Consider the following 19,356-nt stretch of genomic DNA (forward strand, 5'->3'; position numbering starts at 1 on the left):
TCAGAGACTGTATTTCATGCTACTGAGTATGCTCAGGCACTTACTGCATCAAAGTCTAGGTCCGGTAATTAACTCTTTGGCCCTGCCCCTGATGTGGGGGGCCCATATAGACCACAGGGCATCAGGTGTCCTGACGATGTGGCCAGGCCACTCCCAAATGGCTTGCAGAGGCCCGCCCCTATGACTTGTCACCTCATTATTGATGGTCAAACTATGACTGGTGAGGTGTTTGTGTCGTGGCAGCCATGAGGTCATTATTGAAGTTGCGGTTCCAAATAGGACGCTAGTTATGCCACTCATGACGTGTCACTCTGCTTTTGTCTCCAGGAGGTGCATTGTGGTCCACCCTGGTTTGGGGCGGACCCAGGTTATAAAACGGGCTGGAGCCAACAAGGAGGTGCGCAGTCTTCTATTATGCTCCGAAAGAGCACACCTCCATGTGTTGAACCCATTGCGTCTTTAGGCCAGAGGTAGGCAGGGATAGGGCGTCGATCTAATCTCTCTTTTTATACAAGATTCTAGGGTGTATAAAAAGAGAGATTAGATCCCGTGATCCCAACGTATTGTTACCCATCTATAAATCACTTGTAAGGCCACATCTGGAATACGGGATCCAGTTTTGGGCTCCACATTTTAAAAAGGACATTCAGAAGTTAGAGTCAGTTCAAAGGCGGGCAACTAGACTATTACAAGGAATGGAAGGCCTCCCATATGATGGCAGATTGAAAAAGTTAGATATGTTTAGCTTAGAAAAAAGACGTCTCAGAGGAGATCTCATTTATATGTATAAATACATGTGTGGTCAATATAAAGGACTGGCACATAACTTATTTCTTCCGAAAACAATACTAAGGACCAGGGGGCACTCACTGCGAGTGGAAGAAAAGCGATTCCGACACCTAAATAGGAAAGGGTTCTTTACAGTTAGAGCGGTCAGACTGTGGAATGCCCTACCACAAGAGGTAGTAATGGCAGATACTATAACAGCTTTTAAAAAAGGGCTGGATGATTTCCTCAGTACACAAAACATTGTTGGTTATAAATGACTTAGTGACTAAATGTACAACTGGTGGAGGAAGGTTGAACTAGATGGACCTAGGTCTTTTTTCAACCTAAGTAACTATGTAACTATGTAACTATGTAACCACAGTTGGTCACGCAGAACGGTTAAGACCAGCTCCTGTCCTACCAGTCCTGCTTGTGCAGCCCAGTGGCATTAACAGGCCTGCTGATGCGCCTGCTGTCCACAAGTGTGGCCCCAATGCACACGGTCAGCGTACTCAATGGCCCCTGTGATGTTAACAGGGAGTTCCTGGGCTGGGTGGGCGTGTGGACCCTGTGACGGTAACAGGGCTCCCAGTCTCCAGATCCGAGTGGCGTCTAACTCGGTACAGGCTACTATTAGTTTCATAGCCACACAGCTCTGTATCCTCCACCTAACCTTCCAGTTGCCAACCTCTCCTTTTCCATCTGGGAGCACGGCGGACACTGACTGCTGATGGGGATATATACCTTTCTCTTTCTTTTCTTATTAATTTTCGTTATATAGCGGTAACATAGTATATACCACCTTAACCAAATCTGCCAGTCCCACCGTAACAGATGGTGTTTCTTCAGCAAATGTTACTTTTTCTTAACCACCAAACCCACGGACAAAAACTTTTTTCCCCTTTCCAACACACCTGTTCCCCTTTCCACCAGCATCTGTCCTTTTTCAACTCATTTTGTATATGACCAAAAGAGCAACTCTGCAGGGACACCGTACTCAATGCCATCTCAGCACAGCAGCCAGCCCTCGGTCCCTCAGATGTGGACAAGTAAAAGACCATTTCCTCCTATCCATGACAAAGCGTTGAGATTCACTCTGTGCAGCACTGGTGTTTAGTGGAAAAGCAGATCTAAGATTGCGTACCACCTTCTGCAGATACTCCTGTATACGTGCGTCCCTTTCTATGGCAGGAATTATTTCACCAAATTTTGTCTTGTACCGGGGATCTAATAGTGTGGCAACCCAGTAGTTAGCATTACTTCGAATTCATACAATCCGAGGGTCATATTGTAGGTAGTGCAGCAAGAAGGCGCTCATGTGTCTTGTGCATCCAGGAGGACCAAGTCATTGGTGTGCTGGTGGCAGAGAGGTGAGAATCGTGCCTCCTTCCTCTGCCCTCTCCCCCCAACCTCGCACAACCGAAATGTGAGCAAGCTCTCACTCATCTGCTGAGTCTTCCATGCCCATCGCCAGATCGTCCTCCATTTCTTCATGGGCTCCTGCACCTTCCTCAACACTTTTTGCTGATACTATGCGCCCTTGTTAATCCCTCTCCCCCACCATGACTGCCGCCTAGGTGCCGCTGACCATCTGGACCTCGTAGATCTTGTTATCCCTTCCGCATAGGAGTCCTCCTGTACTTCCTCCCCTTCCTCTTGTCCCAACACCTGACTCCGAATAATGCTTACAGTGTGCTCCATCATGTAGATGACCAGAATTGTCACGCTGAGAATGACATTGCCAGTGCTAAACATCTTCGTCGACATTTGTAAACTGTGTAGAAGGGTGCATAGGTCCTTGATCTGACACCACTCCAGCAGCGTGATCTGCACCACCTCTGGATCAAGTTAGGCCAGGCTATATGTCATAACGTATTGCAGCAGGGTTCGGCGGTGCTGCCACAAACGCTGCAACATGTGCAGATTCAAATTCCTGCGTGTCGGCACATCGCATTTCAGGCGTTTAACCACCAGACCTAAAGACTTCTGGAGTGACGAAAGTTGTTGAGCTGCTGTGTGCGAACGATGGAAGTGAGCACATAGCGAACGTGCCCGCTGCACAAGGCCATGTAGGCCAGAATGGTGTTTTAAAAATTGCTGGAGAATTAGATTCAACACGTGAGCCACACAAGGCACGTGTGTCACATTGTCACGGCGAACGGCCGCACCCATGTTTGCATCATTGTCACACCCGGCCTTCCCTGTCTGCTGGTTGAGTGGAGACAACCATTGATGAAACTTGGTCTCCAGAGCTAACCGTCCACAACTTCTCAGCGGTGGGACTCACATTTCCCCTACATTTCAAAGTAAACATTTGACCGCCTGATGGCCTTGAGCTCTGCTGCCAGCATAGTAAGGAGGTGTGTGGGATTCCTTGGGCGCAGTTACAAGGAAGGGTGGCCTGACCACAAAGGGTTTGGGCTGAGGTGCAGGAACAACACGAGGTTGATGAGGCAGAAGCAGTGGAGGAACTTGTACATACAGAGGAAGGATTAAAGAACACAACTCGTGGGGACAGAAAGACTTGTACAGCAGACCCTTCTCCATCTCTCACCATAGTTACCCAGTGCCCAGTCAGCAACATGTAACTCCCCTGTCCATGCTTACTGGTCCAAGTATCTGTGGTGAAATGCACCCTGTCACACACAGAGTTTCTCGAGGAATCGGTGATGTTGTGTGCGACCTGCTGTGGTAGCGCGGGCATGCCTTTCTTGGAGAAGGAGTGGCGAATGGCCATCAGCTCTTGGGGCACTGCAATGGGCATAAGGTCTCGAAAATCCTCGGTCTCAAAAGGGTGTAAAGGCAGCCTTTCTGTAGCCAACAAGTTGCAGATGCTGAAACTCAACCTCTTAGGCATGTCATGCCCTTCGAAAAGCATGTAAAACACAGCGAGGGGACTCAACCACAGTCTCCCTCGTTGCCACTAATTGGGCCACACACACCCCACTTGACTGGCATCAGTTGATGCCCCTTTTCAAAATGAAACAGATGCTTTGCATGAAGCACTCTCAAAAATACGCGTGCCTTTCACCTCCCCTGGCTGAGCCAGGGGAAGAAAAGTCCTCTGAGAGGCATGACTTGTTCATCTTGGTGAACGTTAGTCTGTCCACATTGTCAGTGGACAGATGCGTGTGCTTAGCTGTCAGCACACCCCCAGCAGCACTGAGGACACGTTCCGAGAAAACGCTGGCTGCGGGACACAACAAGATCCCCAAGGCGTACGTGGTGAGCTCAGGCAATTTATCCAGATTGGAAGCCTAAAATGAGCAGGGTTCAAGTTGCACAGTAATGGCATCGACGTTCCCTTCCATATACTCATATCTGTGTCTCCTCCTCTTTTTCCTTGTCCTGCTCTTTTGTTTTCGCATGAGTATATGTCCTTGTCACTTTCCCATGTGTTTGTGCTGTGTTGTGAGTTGTTTGTCACCTTTTGGACACCTTTGAGGGTGTTTTCTAGGTGTTTTTATGTGTTTGTGATTGCCTGCTATTGTTTCCTATGCGGTTCGAGTTCGGTTCGTCGAACGTTCGCCGAACTGAACTCGAACGAGACCTCCGTTTGACGAACCGAACTCGAGCCGAACCACGGCCGGTACGCTCATCTCTACTCTTCATGTAAACCAGAAATAATCCATGATGTTTAGATCAGGGCTATGTAGAAGCCATATTATCATATCCACGACTGCTTGTTCCTACTTAAAGGGACTATGTCAGGACTTTTTTGCTGTGTAATCTGAAGCCAGCATGCTGTAAGTGTTACCATGCAGTTTACAGCCAGGCGTCTCTAATCTCAAAGTCTGTTTTTGTTCACCTGCAATGTTAGTTTAAGGCTGGGTTCACACATAGCGATAGCGATAACGACGTCGCTGTTACGTCACCATTTTCTGTGCCGTAACAGCGACCTAGTAAGTCGCTGTTATGATCGCTGCTTAGCTGTCAAACACAGTGACGCAGCAGCGATCATAACGTCGCTACATGTGCAGAGAGCAGGGACCCGCGCACACTGCTTAGCGCTGGGTCCCTGCTCTCCTAGCTACAGTACACATCGGGTTAATTAACCAGATGTGTACTGCAGCTACATGTGCAGAGAGCAGCGCACACTGCTTAGCGCTGGCTCCCTGCTCTCCTAGCTACAGTACACATCGGGTTAATGTGCAGAGAGCAGGAGCCGGCACTGGCAGCGTGAGAGCGGCGGAGGCTGGTAACGAAGGTAAATATCGGGTAACCACCTTGGTTACCCGATGTTTTCCCTGGTTACAGCTTACCGCAGCTGCCAGATGCCAGCTCCTGCTCTCTTCATTTCATCGCTCTCTCGCTGTCACACACAGCGATCTGTGCGTCACAGCAGGAGAGCAACAATAAAAAAACGAACCAGGGCTGTGTGTAACAAGCAGCGATCTCACAGCTGGGGCCAGATCGCTGCTCAGTGTCACACACAGCAAGATCGCTAATGAGGTCACTGTTGCGTCACCAAAACCGTGACGTAGCAGCGATTTCAGTAGCGATCTCGCTATGTGTGAAGCACCCCTAAGTCTCTTAGCTTTATCATTAGTGGGTCTGAGGAGCGCATCTGTTGTCTGACGCTGTCCCCCACACCCCCATCTTTGTGATTAGTAGCATCTGTCTATGGAAATGTACACTGAAAGCCTGGTGTGGGCGGGCGCAGCTCCCAGAGCTGTGCTACATGTTAAAGATAATATCTTTTGTCAACACAGCTGTAGCCAGTAATCTAAGTGATATATTGTTAGATTCAGAATCTTTTTGCCTACATCATGCTGCTCTCAGATGAGGTAGCAAAAGCCTGCTGACAGATTCCCTTTAAGCTGAAGATAGTTCTTAATGATACTGACTGTGTGTTTATGGGTGTTGTCTTGCTGCAGAATAAATTTGTAGACAATCAGATGTTGCCTTAATAGTATTACATGACAGATAAGTATATGCATGTATGTCTCAGCTTTGAGGATATCGTGGACAATGTTGAAAACCATAGACGCAGGGGTCGGCCAAGGAAAAATAGTGTAGCAGATTAAAGGCATATCATACAGATTTCCCCTCAAAATTGGGTAAATGTTCAGCAGGGCCAACAGCAGAGAACTGGCAGCATTCAGTGGCACCCAGCTACACAGACAATTTTATTAAGAAGTATTTTCAGTGTAAAGAAGAACAAAGTGCTCAGGAAAGGATGCTATGACCCTGATCTCAACATTTTTGAGTCTGTTTCGCATTGTATGAGAAGACAGAACGATTTGCACAACACTACATCCACAGGAGATATTATGTTTGGAAAAACCTTCTTGCCAACTCCTCCAAACACTGTCTAAGGGTGGAAACACATCTATGCGAGTAAAATCGGTCCGACTGGGCTGAAAAAAACTCGGCTGATTTTAGTTCACGTTAAGTGCGAGTGCAACGCAAGTGCGATGCTATTTCTGAGATTTTACTAGCGTGTGTAATGCGTGTGTAATGCGTGTGTAATGCGTATTTTTTACTATGTCATCTGCCATTCAGCGCTGCTACATGGCCGCTGACAGCAGACACAGACAGCCATGTAGCAGAGCTGAATGGCAGATGACAGCAGACACAGACAGAGCCGCACTGTCAGAATGAACTCGGGTGAACCTCACCCGACTTCATTGTCATGCTGCGGCTCTGTCTGTGTCGCGCCCTGATTAGCGGTCACCAGTGAAGACTCACCGGTGACCGCTAATCTCCTGAGTAACTGAAGTTAGCAGCCCTCTCTCATACTCACCAATCCCCGATCCCCGGCGCTGCACGGCGTTCACACTGCTCCGGCGGCTTTTACTGTTTTGAAAAAGCCGGCCGCCCATTAAACAATTTCGTATTCCCTGCTTTCCCCGCCCACAGGCGCCTATGATTGGTTGCAGTGAGACACGCCCCCATGCTGAGTGACAGGTGTCTCACTGCACCCAATCACAGCAGCCGGTGGGCGGGTCTATACTGTGCAGTGAAATAAATAAATAATTAAAAAAAATGGCGTGCGGTCCCCCCCAATTTTAATACCAGCCAGATAAAGCCATACGGCTGAAGGCTGGTATTCTCAGGATGGGGAGCTCCACGTTATGGGGAGCCCCCCACCCTAACAATATCAGCCAACAGCCGCCCAGAATTGCCGCATACATTATATGCGACAGTTCTGGGACTGTACCCGGCTCTTCCCGATTTACCCTGGTGCGTTGGCAAATCGGGGTAATAAGGAGTTATTGGCAGCCCATAGCTGCCAATAAGTCCTAGATTAATCATGTCAGGCGTCTATGAGACACCCTCCATGATTAATCTGTAAGTTACAGTAAATAAACACACACACATGAAAAAATCCTTTATTGGAAATAAAAAACACAAACACATTCCCTCATTACCAATTTATTAACCCCGACAAACCCTCCATGTCCGGCGTACTCCACGGACCTCCAGCGTCGCTTCCAGCATGCAGGTGACAGGAGCTGCAGAAGACACCGCCGCTCCGGTCACCTCCAAGCAGCAACTGAGGTGAGTAGCGCGATCTGCTGAGCTGTCACTGAGGTTACCCGCTGTCACTGGATCCAGCGGTGACAGCGGGTAACCTCAGTGACACCTCAGCAGATCGCGCTACTCACCTCAGTTGCTGCTTGGAGGTGACCGGAGCGGCGGTGTCTTCTGCAGCTCCTGTCACCTGCATGCTGGAAGCGACGCTGGAGGTCCGTGGAGTACGCCGGACATGGAGGGTTTGTCGGGGTTAATAAATTGGTAATGAGGGAATGTGTTTGTGTTTTTTATTTCCAATAAAGGATTTTTTCATGTGTGTGTGTTTATTTACTGTAACTTACAGATTAATCATGGAGGGTGTCTCATAGACGCCTGACATGATTAATCTAGGACTTATTGGCAGCTATGGGCTGCCAATAACTCCTTATTACCCCGATTTGCCAACGCACCAGGGTAAATCGGGAAGAGCCGGGTACAGTCCCAGAACTGTCACATATAATGTATGCGGCAATTCTGGGCGGCTGTTGGCTGATATTGTTAGGGTGGGGGGCTCCCCATAACGTGGAGCTCCCCATCCTGAGAATACCAGCCTTCAGCCGTATGGCTTTATCTGGCTGGTATTAAAATTGGGGGGGACCGCACGCCATTTTTTTTAATTATTTATTTATTTATTTCACTGCACAGTATAGACCCGCCCACCGGCTGCTGTGATTGGGTGCAGTGTGACACCTGTCACTCAGAGTGGGGGCGTGTCTCACTGTAACCAATCATAGGCGCCTGTGGGCGGGGAAAGCAGGGAATACGAAATTGTTTAATGGGCGGCCGGCTTTTTCAAAACAGTAAAAGCCGCCGGAGCAGTGAGAAAGCCGTGCAGCGCCGCACCGGGGGATCGGGGAACGGTGAGTATGAGAGAGGGGGGGAAACTGACCGACAGACTGTGAGAGAGGGACAGAGATAGTGACGGACCGACAGAGAGAGAATAGAGACCAAGAGGGAGAGACCGACTGACAGGGAATAGTGATTGACAGACATTGGGAGACATCGCTCGTTTCCAGTGTTTTAGGAAACATGCGAGAAATGTATTTAGAAAATCGGATGTCACTAGGATGGTGTGAGTGCCGTCCCGTGACATCCGATTTTTTTACACGCTCCCATAGACTTGCATTGGAGAAACTCGCAGTAGAAACTCGCAAAAAAGCAGCATGCTGCGATTTTTTTCTCGGTCCGATTTGGACTGAGAAAAAAATCGCAGATGAGAGCTGAATCATTCACTAACATGTGTCCGATTCCAATGCGAGTTTTTCTCGCATTGCTCTACTGCGAGAAACTCGCAAGTGAGAAGCAGCCCTAAATACAAGTTACAATAGTTAAAGCACCACTCCAGCATATTTTTTTTAACACTGGAGTCAGTGGTGTACCATCAATGGCAGCAGGCCACGCCACTGCTATGGGGCCCATGAGCTGGGGGGGACTCGGCGTCGGCTGCCCACGGTGTTTGCGCTGTGACTTTGATCTCAAGCTGAGTGTCAGGCTGTCCGCATCTGCAACTCAGTGCCAGCGTGTACAGTGTCCAAGAGGCGCTTTTCCTGCGCTGTCACTGTCATGATGTGTTTTGCCTTCTCACTGTATTTGCTGTAATACTATGTCTTGGGATGTAAGTGACCATATCTTCCCCCCAGCCTGTATCATATTGCAATCAGGCTTCAGCAGTAGCTATTGTCATTGATTTGGTGGGGGTTGCATATATATATTGTTCTTCTCAGCATGGGACTTCTCCAATCTACAACTTGGTAAACAGAACAAAGCCAGCAGTCTAAAGTCCATTCATGCATCAAATGGCCAGGGGGAGGTGTGCCCACCTAAGGGGCTGATCCCAGGACAGAAGAACATGTTAGAGCAGTTAGTTGGGAGCTGAGTTTTGAAGAGGAAGGGAGCGAGATCTGATTCTGTGGACAGATCTCGCCGTACAGTGGATTGTGTGGGATTTCTGGGACTCTGAAAAGGACTATTACGTCGTGATCTGGCACTTTGGATTATCGGGAGGTGCCCCCGAATCTGTTTTATTTGGACTTGTCGTGTGCTGTTCCTGTATTCCTGTTAGTTAACCTGTTGGATCATCCTCGGCCTGTTGTCTCTCCTTGCTCTGCTGTACACCCCGTCACAAACTGGTGGAAGCGGCGGGATCAGAGCAGAAGAAATGGAGGACAACGGCCAATCAACGTCTGAAACCAGAACCTCAGGATACAGGAACTGGACTGTGGTGAGCCTACAAACAAAGGCCCGTGAATTAGGTGTCGGCTACAAAGGACTCTCTAAGGAGCAACTAATTGAGGCATTGGAAAACGCTTGCCTGCAAGATGGCACTGAGGAACAATTTCCACAGCAAGGGGAGCAAAGACGGGAGCCGGAGGTAAATACCCAAAAAAGTCAATGGGTTGTGTGGTACGAGGAGGAGATGGCCTTGCTGGGAGAGGAGACCACCATAGAATATAAGATGGAGGTCATGCGTGGAGCTAAAGAGAAGGAGCGCAGGATGGAGGAGATGGCATTTCTGGATAAGCAGCTCGCTGTGGAAGCCGCGAGAGGTTCCAGACAGACTGTAACCCCAGCACCCATCATGAGGGAACTTCCCAAGGTGTCCCGCAAAGACTTCAAGCAGTTTAATGAGGCTGCTGGTGACATTGAGGGCTTCTTCCAGGACTTTGAGCATCAGTGTCGATTAATGGAAGTCCCAGAAAGGGAGCGCGTCCGGCATCTGGTTGGGCTCTTAGAGGGTGGAGCTGCTGCAGCCTATAGAGCTATGGACCCTCGGTGGAACTGTGAGTATGCGGATATTAAACAGACTATTCTAGAACATTATGCTGTAACGCCAGACACTTACAGGACTCAGTTCCGTACTTTAGCATGTGATGAGGAAGTGTCCTTCAAGATGTATGCCCACAAACTCAAACATCTGTGGCATCGTTGGTTGGAGGCAGAGGAGGCCTTAACCTTGGAGACCGTCCTCCAGGTCCTCCTAAAAGAGCAGTTTTACTTCAAGTGCCCCGCTGAGATCCAGGAATGGGTGCGTGAAAGGAGACCAGCCACTGTGGAGGAAGCTGCAGCTCTAGCTGATGAGGCTCTCACCATCAAGCCTCAGTGGAAAAAACTACTACCCAGTGAGAAGAAAACCACCAAACCCCCAACGCTGGCGGCCCCTGGTCCTTCTGGCTCCAATGTTCACCATCACCCTAGACCGTCAACTCATGGGGACCTTCGTGTGACTGTGCCTCGCATTACTCATGCTCCCCCTTTGGGAATACGACGTGGAGGAAGAATCCCAGAGCGCAGATGTTATGGGTGTGGGCAGCCTGGGCACATGCAATTCCAATGTCCAGGTGTTCGGAGACAGAACAGCTACAGACCGCCTTTGCCTGTTCATTATCTACAGACACCTTCACCAGGAGAAGAGCTGGATTCTGTGCCTGATGACTTGCCAAGTGACTCAGATATCCTGGCTCTCCTACCCGGAGTCTATGGGGTGCGAGCTCCAGCCACCTGTTCTTCTGATCTTCAGGACAAACATCTACAGGAGGTCGTGCTGGATGGCCAAAAAGTTGTTGGCTTCCGTGACATTGGGGCTTTCCTCACCATAGCCGATCCCCGAGTAATTCAACCACAAGCAATTCAAAAGGGACCAGGAATTGCCATTGAACTGGCAGGAGGTACCCAGAGATATATTCCAAGAGCGAGTGTGACCCTGGATTATGGCTTTGGGGCAAAACAATGTGTGGTCGGTGTGATGAGCGGCCTCCCTGCAGACGTTCTTCTAGGAAATGATGTGGGGAATCTTCATTGCCACTTTGTCGGTGCGGTAACCAGAAGTCAAGCCAAGAGAGCAGCCCATGTGGACGTGTACAACCCATCCATGGAAATGAGGCCACCAGAACTGCCATTACAGCCGGTGAGTGATTCTTCTTGTGGGGATAATATGAATGTTACTTGGGATAAAGTTCAGTTTAGACAAGAAGTAGAGACTGACCCCACCCTTGCTAGTTTTAGAGCCCGAGCTGAAATAGGGCAGCTAGAGGAGAACGGAGAAAGAATTATCAGAGAAAATGGACTTCTGTATCGGGTTGCCAATGCCGACTCCCTAGATAAGCCCTGGACTTATAGCAAACAGCTGATTGTTCCTCAGAAGTACAGAATTCCCCTATTACACCTGGCTCATGACATTCCTACGGCTGGCCATCAAGGCAAATCCCGCACCGAGAGACGATTGACTCAAACTTTTTATTGGCCGGGGATTTCCCAAGCAGTGGCGCATTTCTGCCGAACTTGTGACATATGTCAGCGTAGAGGGCAACCCGGAGATCACCCAAAGGCACCCCTGCAACCGCTCCCTATAATAGAAGAACGCTTTCAAAGAGTAGCTGTTGATATCATTGGACCTCTGGCTAAACCAAGTAAATCTGGAAAGCAGTACATTCTCACTGTTGTGGACTATGCCACCCGATATCCAGAAGCCGTGGCCTTGTCAAGTATCTCTGAAGCCAAGGTGGCCGAGGCCTTGGTTATTATTTTTACCAGAGTAGGATTCCCCAGTGAGATCTTGTCGGACCAAGGCTCCCAGTTTATGTCAGAGTTGGTCCAGTGTCTGTGGCGCACCTGTGGAGTACGAGCGATCCGAACGACCCCGTATCATCCCCAAACAAATGGACTTTGTGAACGATGCAATGGCACTCTGAAGAATATGCTGAGGGCCTTCACGGACCAAGATTCAGACTGGGAGAAGTACCTACCCCATCTCTTGTTTGCCTATCGGGAAGTTCCCCAGGAGTCCACTGGGTTCTCCCCCTTTGAACTACTCTATGGAAGAAAGGTCCGAGGACCCTTAACCCTGCTCAAGGAATACTGGGAGGGGCAAGTTGAAGATACAGGAACCCCTGTTGTCCCTTATGTCCTAAAGCTGCGAGAAACCCTGGCCCAACTTGCTAGTTTTGCCCAGAGTCATTTGCGTATGGCTCAAACCAGACAGAAGACATGGTATGACCGTAAAGCACGCTATCGGGAGTTTGTAGAAGGACAACAAGTCTTAATGATTGTTCCCCATCGGCAGAATAAACTGCAGACCACATGGGAGGGTCCCTTCCGGGTTCTCAGAAAACTGAATGATACCAATTACCTTCTTGCTTTAGATGATCAGGGGCTAAGGCAAAAGACTGTCCATGTGAATATGATTAAGGAGTACCATGACCGGAACATTCCAATGATAGCAAGCTGTCGGTTGGCTTCAGAAGATGGTCAAGAGGATGAGGACTCTCTACCTGATCTCATGGAAGCAGCGAGAGCCCCATCCACTGTGGAACAGGTTCCCCTGGGAGATCACCTGGACTCCTTACAGAAAATCCAGATGCTGGAAGTGCTTCAACAGAGACGGGCTGCTTTCTCATCCCAACCAGGTAGAACCACCGTCACCCAACATCATGTGGACACTCAGGGCATCCGTCCCATACAACTGGCTCCTTACCGGGTATCTGAATCAGTTCGAAACACCATGCAGCACGAACTGGAGGAGATGTTACAGCTTGGGGTAATCCAGGCCTCCCATAGCCCTTGGGCCTCCCCTGTGGTGTTAGTACCCAAGAAGGATGAGAGTACTCGATTTTGTGTTGACTATCGGCGACTAAACGACCATACCGTCAGCGATCCTTACCCAATGCCTCGTATTGACGAACTTCTAGACGGACTGGCTGGGTCCCGATATGTAACTACCTTGGATCTCAGTAAGGGATACTGGCAGATCCCTCTAACGAATGAAGGGAGAGAACGGTCCGCTTTTATAACCCCCTTTGGTCTGTATGAATTTCTAAGCATGCCTTTTGGAATGAAAAATGCCCCGGCCACCTTCCAGAGAATGGTGGACCAGATCCTCCGGGGATGTGGTGACTTTGCTTGTGCCTACTTGGATGATATCGCCGTCTTCAGCCACACATGGGAGGAACATCTGAATCAAGTAGCCATTATTTTGGACCTGATTCTTGCAGCCGGCCTAACTATTCGACCCGATAAATGCCAATTGGGGATGGGGGAAGTCCAGTACCTAGGGCATAGAGTGGGAGAAGGGAAGCTCCGTCCTGAGCCTGCCAAAATACAGGCTATTAGAGACTGGCCTGTACCCCAAACTAAGAAACAAGTCATGGCTTTTCTGGGCACTGCCAGTTATTACCGAAAATTTGTTTCTCATTTCAGTACTGTGGCCAAGCCTCTTACCGACCTGACCAAGAAAACAATGCCCCGGCTGGTGATCTGGACTCCAGCCTGTGATGAGGCTTTTAACCGGCTGAAGGACGCTCTGGTCTGCGATCCTGTCCTGGCTGCTCCAGACTACAAGCGGAGATTTATTGGCAAACGGACGCCTCTGCTTATGGACTGGGAGCTGTCCTCAGCCAGGTGAATGCAGCTGGGGACGAACACCCCATTGCCTACCTCAGCAGGAAACTGCTGGACCGAGAAGTGGCCTATGCAACTGTTGAAAAAGAATGTCTGGCTGTAGTGTGGGCCCTTAAGAAACTACAGCCGTATCTGTATGGACGAGAATTCACTGTGGTTACTGATCACAATCCCCTCACCTGGCTGAACAGAGTCTCTGGGGACAATGGACGATTACTGCGATGGAGCCTGGCTCTGCAGCCCTATAACTTTACCATACAATATAGAAGGGGCAGCCAACACCAAAATGCAGATGGACTGTCCAGGCAAGAGGAGCCTTGAGTCCTGTCAGCCATGCCTACGTGTACTTAACCAGCGACCTGTAGAGGTCCCTAGTACGTACACAAGTTGGGAGGGGAAGGAATTGTCATGATGTATTTTACCTTCTCACTGTATTTGCTGTAATACTATGTCTTGGGATGTAAGTGACCATACCTTCCCCCCAGCCTGTATCATATTGCAATCAGGCTTCAGCAGTAGCTATTGTCATTGATTTGGTGGGGGTTGCATATATATATTGTTCTTCTCAGCATGGGACTTCTCCAATCTACAAATGGGTAAACAGAACAGAGCCAGCAGTCTAAAGTCCATTCATGTGTCACGCTCCCCGGGTCTTATGCTCCGCTCCCCGGGTCCTCTGCTCCGCTCCCCGGGTCCTCTGCTCCGCTCCCCGGGTCCTCTGCTCCGCTCCCCGGCTCACCTGCCACGCTCCCCGCTCCCCAGCCTCCAGTGCCCGCGCTTCCCAGGCCTCCTGGTCCCCGCTCCCGGAGCCCGTCGGCTTCCCAGTCCCTGGCCGGCTCTGCTGCGTCCTCTCAGCTTCCTGCCCTGGCTTCTGGCACCCGGGCCGCGCGCATGCGCATTAGGGCGCGCGCGCGGTCACTGACCCTTCCTTAAAGGGCCAGTGTCCACTGACAGGAAATGATGCATACAGGTACAGGGTATAAAGGGGGTTAATGTCCAAGGGAGCGGGGCCTGTTCTTCATGTTTTCCCAAGCTAGGAGTCAGGTCTCCTTGTGTTCTGTGAGATACTTACCTCTCTGTCTTCTAGAGCCAATCCTGCATCGCCATCCGGTCCTGCTGTATCTCGAACCCCGAACGCTGCCCATCTGCCATCCTGACAGTCCGTACCATCTCGGTTCCCTGCGGTGACCCGTCATCTCGCTCCAACGGTTCCGGACCCCGCCTGACATCATCACGGCTTCCGAACCTGAGCTCCGTCACCCGGACCACCATCAGTGACCTCGTGGTCCCAGGGACTTCTCCATTGTGTTCCAGTGCACGGACTGTCCTGCTACCTAAAGTGCTCCGGCTACCGGACTCCTTTCCCTCATCGGGGAGTTCGGCCCAGTGGATCCACCTCCCGGGTCTGCCCGTCCATCTGGCCCTAACAGTAAGAACAGGCCATGGATCCCGCCGAAGCACTAGCGGCCTTGCATGAGGAACTCCAACGCCAGCGTGAAGTCCAGACCCGCATGCTGAACTTTATGACTTCCGTGGACACCCGCCTGACCACGCTACAAGCGGCAGTCACGTCTTCAACATCCCGAGCCTCCACTAGTCAATCCACGGCTCCCGCTCCCGTGGCAGCCTCCTCGGATGCTTCCAGACTGCGTTTGGCCTCACCACCCCGGTACGCCGGAGATCCCAAGACCTGCAGGGGGTTTATAAACCAATGCTCCCTCCATTTCACGCAGCTGCCACATTTGTTTGCCTCCGACCAAGCCAAGGTCGCCTTCATCATGTCTCACCTAGAGGGCGAGGCACTGGCGTGGATGAACCCCTTGTGGGAGAAGGAAGACCCTATGACCAAGAACCTCCAGGAGTTCCTGCAGGCCTTTCGCAGCACCTTTGACGAACCCGGACGCGCCTCCGCGTCTGCTTCATCTCTTCTCCGGTTACGTCAGGGAACTCTGACGGTGGGTCAATACGCCATCCGTTTCCGCACCTTGGCTTCAGAACTCGGGTGGAATAACGAGGCCCTAACCGCCGCCTTCTGGGAAGGACTCTTGGGTCGAATCAAAGATGAGCTGGCTGGACGTGACGTACCCTCCACCCTGGACGCCCTGATTACCCTAGCGACTCGAGTGGACATACGCTTTCAGGAGCGGTCCAAAGAGGTGTCCCGTGAGAGACGTCCGGTAAGGCATTCCTCTCCTCCACAGAAGCCCGCCGTACTCCAGTCAACGGCCTCTGGTGTCTCCGTCCATGAGCCCATGCAGATCGACCGTGTGCGACAGTCTGAACAACGTCGAGCAGAGCGGCTCGCCAAGGGTCTCTGCTTCTACTGCGGAGAGGGCACACACCTGCTACGCGCCTGTCCAGAGAGGCCGGGAAACTTCAAAGCCTAGGGTTGGTAGGAGAGGCCACCCTAGGTGCTGGGACTCTCTCAGACCCAGTTACATGGACTGTGCAAGTGACAACGGGAGAGACGCGGTTTACGGCTGAGGCGTACCTCGATTCGGGGGCAGCAGGCAATTTCATCCAGCAGGCCACGGTGGACAAGTACCAGGTGCCTGTTACTCCACTCGCCAAACCTCTTGTGATTGCCTCTGTGGATGGGCGATCCCTCTCTGACACCATCTCCTGGATCACCAAGCCGCTTGAACTGCGTATCGGTGCTCTGCACACCGAGAACATCGCTCTCTACGTCCTCCCACATATGTCACATCAAATCCTGCTGGGCCTTCCTTGGTTGCGGACACACGAGCCTTCAGTCAGCTGGGGCACTGGTGATATCACTCGATGGGGGTCTTCTTGCCATGAAAACTGTCTGAAGACCATACAACCTATCCGGCGACCTCCGGTTCCCGAGTCCCTACCGGGACTGCCCTCAGCCTATTGGTCCTTCGTGGACGTGTTTGATAAGAAGGAGTCCGAAGTACTTCCGCCACATCGTCCTTACGATTGTGCCATTGACCTGCTCCCGGGAACTACACCACCTCGAGGACGGATATATCCACTGTCTCCAGCCGAAACAAGGGCCATGTCTACGTACATCACAGAGAGCTTGGCTAAGGGATTCATTCGGAGATCCTCCTCTCCTGCTGGAGCAGGCTTCTTCTTCGTAAAGAAGAAAGAGGGCGACCTACGCCCATGTATAGACTACCGGGGATTGAACCTAATCACCGTAAAAAACAAGTACCCCCTGCCGCTCATCCCCGAATTGTTTGATCGGCTCAGAGGAGCTCGTGTGTTCACCAAGTTGGATCTTCGGGGTGCCTACAACCTGGTCCGTATCCGCTCAGGGGATGAATGGAAGACCGCGTTCAACACTCGCGATGGGCACTATGAATACTGCGTGATGCCCTTCGGCCTGTGTAACGCACCAGCAGTCTTCCAAGAATTAGTGAACGATGTGTTCCGGGACCTTCTCTACGTCTGTGTGGTGGTATATCTGGATGACATCCTTGTCTTCTCTCCGGACCTCCAGACCCACCAAGAGAACGTGCAACTGGTTCTACAAAGACTGAGAGAGAATCGTCTGTACGCCAAGTACGAGAAGTGCGTCTTCGAACAGTCTTCTCTCCCCTTCCTGGGATACCTCATCACCGATACCGGACTGCAGATGGATCCAAAGAAGGTCTCTTCCGTTCTCAACTGGCCTCCTCCTTCTGGACTGAAGGCAATCCAACGCTTTCTGGGATTCGCCAACTATCACCGCCAGTTTATTCCTCACTTCTCGGCCCTGACTGCTCCTCTTTCCGCCTTGACCAAGAAGGGGGCTAATCCAAAGGACTGGTCACCTGCGGCCGACGCCGCGTTTGGCTCTCTAAAGCGAGCCTTTGCCTCCTCTCCTGTACTCTACCGTCCAGAGTTAAACCGCCAGTTCACCTTGGAGGTGGATGCCTCCTCCTCGGGAGCCGGAGCAGTGCTCATGCAGAAGTCCTCCTCCGGGAGGATGGTGACATGCGGTTTCTTCTCCAAGAGCTTCTCAGCGCCTGAACGCAACTACACCATCGGTGACCGAGAGCTATTGGCAGTCAAACTGGCTCTGGAGGAGTGGCGCTATCTTCTGGAAGGAGCTGTGTACCCAGTCATTATTTACACGGACCACAAAAACCTGGAATACCTGCGGACTGCTCAGCGACTGAACCCACGGCAAGCCAGGTGGTCCTTGTTCTTTGCCCAGTTCGACTTCCAGCTCCATTTCCGACCCGCGAACAAGAATGTACGCGCTGATGCCTTGTCTAGGTCTTTCATGCCCATGGAGCAGGAGGAAGAGACATCCCAACCCATCATCTGCCCTAGCAAGATCATTCCGGTGGCTCCTGTCACCCTGGCCCAGATACCGCCTGGGAAGACTTATGTCTCTGAGACTGACAGGCAAAAAGTGTTACACTGGGGCCATGCCTCGAAAACAGCCGGTCATGCAGGTCAAAAAAGAACATGGAGTGCGATTGCACGTCATTACTGGTGGCCATCTCTTCGCACGGACGTCGCCTCTTTTATCTCTGCCTGCTCCTCCTGTGCCAGGAACAAGACTCCCAAACACCTGCCATATGGCCGTCTTCTGCCTCTGCCCATACCCTCAGTTCCCTGGCAACACATAGCGATGGACTTTATTACAGACTTGCCATTGTCCTCCGGACACACAGTCATATGGGTCGTGGTGGATCGGTTCTCTAAAATGGCCCATTTCGTTCCTATGGCTGGACTGCCCTCTGCTCAGGAACTCGCGGACGCCTATATATATCACATCTTCCGCTTGCATGGCTTTCCATCACACATAGTGTCCGACAGAGGAACTCAGTTCACCTCCCGCTTCTGGAGGGCTCTCTGCAAACATCTGGGAGTGACTCTGGACTTTTCTTCGGCCTACCACCCTCAGTCGAACGGCCAAGTGGAACGGGTCAATCAGATATTGACCTCTTTCTTACGACACTACGTCAACGCCCATCATGACGATTGGTCTACGCTTCTTCCTTGGGCTGAATTCTCCCATAACCACCACGTCAGTGAGTCCTCCTCCAGTTCTCCCTTCCATGTTGTCTACGGACTTCAGCCGTCTGTCCCCTTGCCTGTATCCTCTTCCTCGGACATCCCTGCTGCTGATGCAGTACTCCGTGACTTTACAACCATTTGGGACTCAGTTAAGGCCTCCCTTGCACGTGCATCCCTGCGGATGAAGAGACACGCGGACAAGAGACGTCTGGATCCTCCGTGTTTCTCTCCGGGAGATCTCGTCTGGCTTGCTTCCAAATACATCCGACTGAAGATACCATCCTACAAGCTGGGACCTCGCTACATCGGACCATTTAAAGTCCTCGGCAAGATCAATGAGGTCTCCTACAAACTACAGCTCCCGGCCACGATGAGGATACCCAACTCCTTCCACGTGTCTCTGCTCAAGCCGGTTGTCCTTGGTCCCTTCTCCGCTGCCGCCAGTCCGGCTCCTCCTCCTATTGCTGAGGACAACATCTATGCGGTAAGGGATATCGTGGCCATGAAGACCGTACGAGGTCGACAGTTCTTCCTGGTGGACTGGGAAGGGTATGGTCCTGAGGATAGGTCCTGGGAGCCCAGGGAGAACATGGGCACTCCTCTGATCCGTCCCTTCCTGTCTCGGTTGCGGGGAGGGGGGCGTGGGGGGGGGGGGGTACTGTCACGCTCCCCGGGTCCTCTGCTCCGCTCCCCGGG

The 19,356-nt window shown here is 51.3% G+C and overlaps 1 protein-coding gene across 2 annotated transcripts in view; it reads right to left on the minus strand.

The window, feature by feature from the left end:
- The window catches only part of SYTL1 (synaptotagmin like 1), a 492,061-nt gene that overhangs the window by 77,300 nt on the left and 395,405 nt on the right, over positions 1-19,356 (minus strand). The gene's annotated exons all lie outside the window — the stretch shown is intronic.

The sequence above is a fragment of the Anomaloglossus baeobatrachus genome, chromosome 2 (genome assembly GCF_048569485.1).
Source record: "Anomaloglossus baeobatrachus isolate aAnoBae1 chromosome 2, aAnoBae1.hap1, whole genome shotgun sequence".
NCBI lineage: Eukaryota > Metazoa > Chordata > Amphibia > Anura > Aromobatidae > Anomaloglossus > Anomaloglossus baeobatrachus.